This window comes from Salvelinus namaycush, chromosome 5, assembly GCF_016432855.1.
Source record: "Salvelinus namaycush isolate Seneca chromosome 5, SaNama_1.0, whole genome shotgun sequence".
Lineage (NCBI taxonomy): Eukaryota > Metazoa > Chordata > Actinopteri > Salmoniformes > Salmonidae > Salvelinus > Salvelinus namaycush.
In genome coordinates, this window is record NC_052311.1 from 7,327,936 (window position 1) to 7,333,600 (window position 5,665).

General features: G+C 42.3%; 1 protein-coding gene across 1 annotated transcript in view; it reads left to right on the forward strand.

Moving 5' to 3' along the window:
- Nucleotides 1–5,665, forward strand: part of LOC120047900 (BTB/POZ domain-containing protein KCTD16-like) — a 908,275-nt gene that overhangs the window by 726,479 nt on the left and 176,131 nt on the right. The gene's annotated exons all lie outside the window — the stretch shown is intronic.

Below are 5,665 nucleotides of genomic sequence, written 5' to 3' on the forward strand. Positions count from 1 at the left end.
ATCCCTGAGCGGTTTCCTTCCTCTCCGGTAACTGAGTTAAGAAAGAAGCCTGAATCTTTGTAGTGACGGGGAGTATTGATACACCATCCAAAGTGTAACTAATAACTTCACCATGCTCAAAGGGATATTCAATGTCTGCTTCATTTAGTTTTACCCATCTACCAATAGGTGCCCTTCTTTACGAGGCATTGGAAAACCTTTCTGGTGTTTGTGGTTGAATCTGTGTCTGAAATTCACTGCTTGACTGAGCGACCTTACAGGTAATTGCATGTGTGGGATACAGAGATGTGGTAGTCATTCAAAAATCATGTCAAACACTATTTTTCCACACTTATTGAGTCCATGTGACTTGTTAAGAACATTTTTATTCCTGAATTTATTTAGGCTTGACATAACAAAGTTATGGCTATCTACACCTTGTAGTAATCATGGCTGAATTACTGACCAGGCAAGCAGGGCCCGTGCCCAGGGGTCCTGTCCTCCAGTGGGACCCCAATGATTTTGTTAGTCACTCTCACTCAGACATCATATGAACATGGCATAAGTCAAGGCAACATTAAAAAAATATCTCCGTCCCATGTGTAGAATTGCAGGAAATTAGCTATAAAACGGAACATTTTGCATCTCAATTGAATAGTACAGTTGGGATCACATGAGTAAAAATGCATGAAATTACTCTTCGTCACATGGCAAACTTTGTAGAATTGTATGAAATTTGTTAAAACCTGCAACATTTTCTCTATGTCCAACGGCAAAAGGTGTCGAATTTCAGGAAATTAACTTTACATTTCTAGGAAGGACAACTTCCAGGAAGAAGTTTCAGGAATTCTGTCAATATGGAATAGCAAATATGGTGAAACTGGAAATTCATGTCTATTGATTACTGCAGTAAGAGAGAGAGAGAGAGAGAGAGAGAGAGAGAGAGAGAGAGAGAGAGAGAGAGAGAGAGAGATGAGTCATGTCTATTGACTACTGCTGTGTGAGAGAGAGAGCGAGAGAGAGAGGGGGGAGAGAGAGAGAGAGAGAGAGAGAGGGAGAGAGAGAGAGAGAGAGAGAGAGAGAGAGAGAGAGAGAGGAGTCATGTTTATTGACTACTGCAGTAAGAGAGAGAGAGGAGAGGAGAGTCATGTCCACCAAAATAATGCCAAAATGTACGCTTGCTTTATCGACTTCTAAAAAGTATTTGATTCTATTTGGCATACAGGACTGTTCTACAAAGTTATTGAAAGTGGTGTAGGGGGTAAAACATATGACATAATTAAATCAATGTATACTGGCAATAAGTGCAGCATCAAAATAGGAAAGAAAATAACAGAATTCTTTAACCAGGGGCGGGGCCTTCATCAGGGTTGCAATCTGAGCCTTGCACTCTTTAATATTTACATCAACGAATTGGCCACTTTTCTGGAAAGATCCTCAGCACCCTGGTGTTAATTCTCACAATTCAGAGATTAAATGTCTGCTCTTCGCAGATGACCTATGCCTGCTGTCACACACAGCACATGGCCTACAGCCGAGCCTGGACCTGCTAGAGCAGTACTGCCAGACCTGGGCCCTGGCAGTAAACCCCAAAAATACTACAATAATGATTTTCCAGAGAAGATCCAGATCTCAGGGAATTAGACCAAATGTCTTAATTGGTACAAAATATATAGGCCTCTTCTTACACACTACAATTACATAGGTTTAAACATAAGCTCAACTGGACACCTTAATGATGCACTGAATGAACTGAGAGAGAAAGCATGCAGGGCATTCTACACCATTAAAAAACAAATTCAAATAGAAATACCTATTAAAATTTGGCTAAAACGAATTGAATGTGTCATTGAACCAATTGCACTTCATGGCAGCGAGATGTGGGGTCCACTTGCAAAACAATATTTCACAGAATGGGCCAAACACCCCATTGAAACCCTGCATGCAGAGATCTGTGCGATTCTCCTACATGTCCAGAAGAAAACTACAAACAACACATGCAGGGCAGAATTAGGCCAATATCCACTAATAATAAAAACTCAAAAAAGAGCAATTACATTTTGGAAACATCTAAAATACAGTGACCCCCTCTCATATCATTACCAATCCCTGCAATACCAAGAGCTGAGCAAAGAAGAGTCCCCTCATCCAGCTGGTCCTGGGGCTGAGTTCACAAACTTGTTCTACTAACACACTGAAGCCTCAGGACCAGAACATCCAATCAATCAGAATAAACCAAATTACAACACAGTCAAAACAAAACTACATTACTTATTGGGAAACACAAGCACAAAGCAAAATGCAGTGCTATCTGTCCCTAAATCTACAGTACACCGTGGCAAAGTACTTGACCATGGTTACTGATCATAACCTTAGAAAGACCTTGACAAAGTGCAGTCTCAGTGAGCACCGCCTTGCCACTGAGAAGGGTAAACACAGGAAAACATGGCTTACTGTAGAGGAAAGGCTGTGCAACCACTGCACAACAGCAGAACCTGAGACGGAGCTGCATTTCCTGACAAAATGTGAAAAATATAAAACAATCAGTGTCATTTCCCCAAATTTGAATCCCTTATTCAAGGTTTCAAAGAGCTCTGACGAGAATAGGCTACCCGTCCGGTTGGGGGAGGACGCAGAGAGGTGTGGGTTGGCAGCGCACTACATTGCTGCCTGTCTAAAGATGACGGACAGTGTCTGACAGACCAACCAACCTGCACATGTCCTCTATGCTTATTGTTATTGTTCAATGTATGGTTATTTTGACCCTTTGTTATTGTTGTTACTGTTGTCCCATTGACAAATTGATTATTATTAATATGTTAATATTGTAAATCTCCAAAGTAAGCTTTGGCAATATGTACATTGTTACGTCATGCCAATAAAGCAAATTGAATTGAGAGGGATCATTAAAGGCAGAAAGTAGGAAGACATAAAGGCCTCTTCTTATTGATCTCACTGTTCTCAGCAGCTTTACCTTGCAGACAGCAGCATTTAGTAAGTGGTGTGTGTGATATATTCAGTGCATCAACCATGGGAATATGACGTTGCATTCCTCTTCCTCTCCCCGGTGCCCATAGCAACAATGTGAACCCACCTGTCCTATTCCGTGTCCCTCCTGTGAGAGGCATGGTGCATCACCGACATCTACAGAGAGAGAGATTATTAACATATTACTGTTACTACTGTCTCTAAACCATTATTAACATTTCCGTGATGTCCTTGTCCCATCGCGCTCTAGCTACTCCTTGTGGCGGGCGCGCTGACTTCGGTGTCCAGCTGTAGGGTGTTTCCTCCTGGCTTCCGGGTTAAGTGAGCAGAGCGAGCAGTGTGTCAAGAAGCACTGCGGCTTGGCAGGGTCGTGTTTCAGAGGACGCATGGCTCTCCACCTTCGCCTCTCCTGAGACCGTATGGGAGTTACAGCGATGGGACAAGACTGTAACTACCAATTGGATATCACAAAAAATAGGTAAAAAGTTTAAAATATATATTTCTAAAATAAACTATATTCTATATCTTTATCAGTATTGAGGGTCATGTACCACATCAATTTCAATGGGGATGATGCCACAACCCCTAAAAAAAACAGAACAGCCAGAGCATCCCTCCCACAGAATATTAAATTAGGCTGGCCTACTTGATGTAGTCCAGAGCATCCCTTCCACAGAATATTAAATTAGCCTGGCCAACTTGATGTAGTCCAGAGCATCCCTTCCACAGAATATTAATTAGGCTGGCCTACTTGATGTAGTCCAGAGCATCCCTTCCACAGAATATTAATTAGGCTGGCCAACTTGATGTAGTCCAGAGCATCCCTTCCACAGAATATTAATTAGGCTGGCCTACTTGATGTAGTCCAGAGCATCACTTCTAATATTAATTAGGCTGGCCAACTTGATGTAGTCCAGAGCATCACTTCCACAGAATATTAATTAGGCTGGCCTACTTGATGTAGTCCAGAGCATCACTTCTAATATTAATTAGGCTGGCCAACTTGATGTAGTCCAGAGCATCACTTCTAATATTAATTAGGCTGGCCAACTTGATGTAGTCCAGAGCATCCCTTCCACAGAATATTAAATTAGGCTGGCCTACTTGATGTAGTCCAGAGCATCCCTTCCACAGAATATTAAATTAGGCTGGCCAACTTGATGTAGTCCAGAGCATCCCTTCCACAGAATATTAAATTAGGCTGGCCTACTTGATGTAGTCCAGAGCATCCCTTCCACAGAATATTAATTAGGCTGGCCAACTTGATGTAGTCCAGAGCATCCCTTCCACAGAATATTAATTAGGCTGGCCAACTTGATGTAGTCCAGAGCATCCCTTCCACAGAATATTAATTAGGCTGGCCTACTTGATGTAGTCCAGAGCATCCCTTCCACAGAATATTAATTAGGCTGGCCAACTTGATGTAGTCCAGAGCATCCCTTCTAATATTAATTAGGCTGGCCTACTTGATGTAGTCCAGAGCATCACTTCTAATATTAATTAGGCTGGCCAACTTGATGTAGTCCAGAGCATCCCTTCCACAGAATATTAATTAGGCTGGCCTACTTGATGTAGTCCAGAGCATCCCTTCTAATATTAATTAGGCTGGCCTACTTGATGTAGTCCAGAGCATCCCTTCTAATATTAATTAGGCTGCCCTACTTGATGTAGTCCAGAGCATCCCTTCTAATATTAATTAGGCTGGCCTACTTGATGTAGTCCAGAGCATCACTTCTAATATTAATTAGGCTGGCCAACTTGATGTAGTCCAGAGCATCCCTTCTAATATTAATTAGGCTGGCCAACTTGATGTAGTCCAGAGCATCCCTTCGAATATTAATTAGGCTGGCCTACTTGAAGCCCAGGCTGCATCTTCTCAACTACAGGACTAACGCCCCCCAGCGTCCACCCTCTCCGTCTGGGTTAAAGTCTACCAGTGGACATACAGTCAGTGTGAGCATTCCAAAAGGCACCGTGTCCCCTATACAACCCATAGGGCTCTGGTCAACACGTAAGTGCTATATACATATAGCACTTATATATATACTATATCCCTATGTAGGGAATATGGTGCCTTTTGGAATACAAGCCAGGGTGAGCGCTCCGTCTCAGGGTTCATTTAAACAATCTTGCCTGGAGAATCAATCCTGATGTATGTTAGAAGGGATGCTCTGGGCTACATCAAGTAGGCCAGCCTAATTCATGGAAGGAGAGGAGCACACAAGTGCAGACATCACTTCATCACAGTTCCATAAGTTCTGTCTCTTAGATGGAGCAGCATGGTGGCATCACATATAGTCTGTCCCAAATGGAACCATATTCCCCATGTAGTGCACTACTTTTTAACAAGGCCCTTAGAGCTCTAGTAAAAAGTAGTGCACTATATGGGGAATAGGGTGCCATTTGGGACATTTATTGGATAAGTACTCCTTCCCCATTTTCAATATGGTAACCCACTCTTGACCTAAGTTAATTACTAGGTATTTTATATGATCATTTATGTGAGTTGTCATACTATTCAACTGAGTAAGACCTTATCGGTAAAGCTTGAAATAACGTTTGAATTTTCCATGGAGTTAGACCGCCATCTTGTGGTGATGATTGAGCAAGAGGAGACATTCTATTCCCTCGTCATGCACTACTCACTAGTCTTTGAGGCTCTAAATGCCCCCCCTCCCCCCAAAAAAACAGCAAAAAC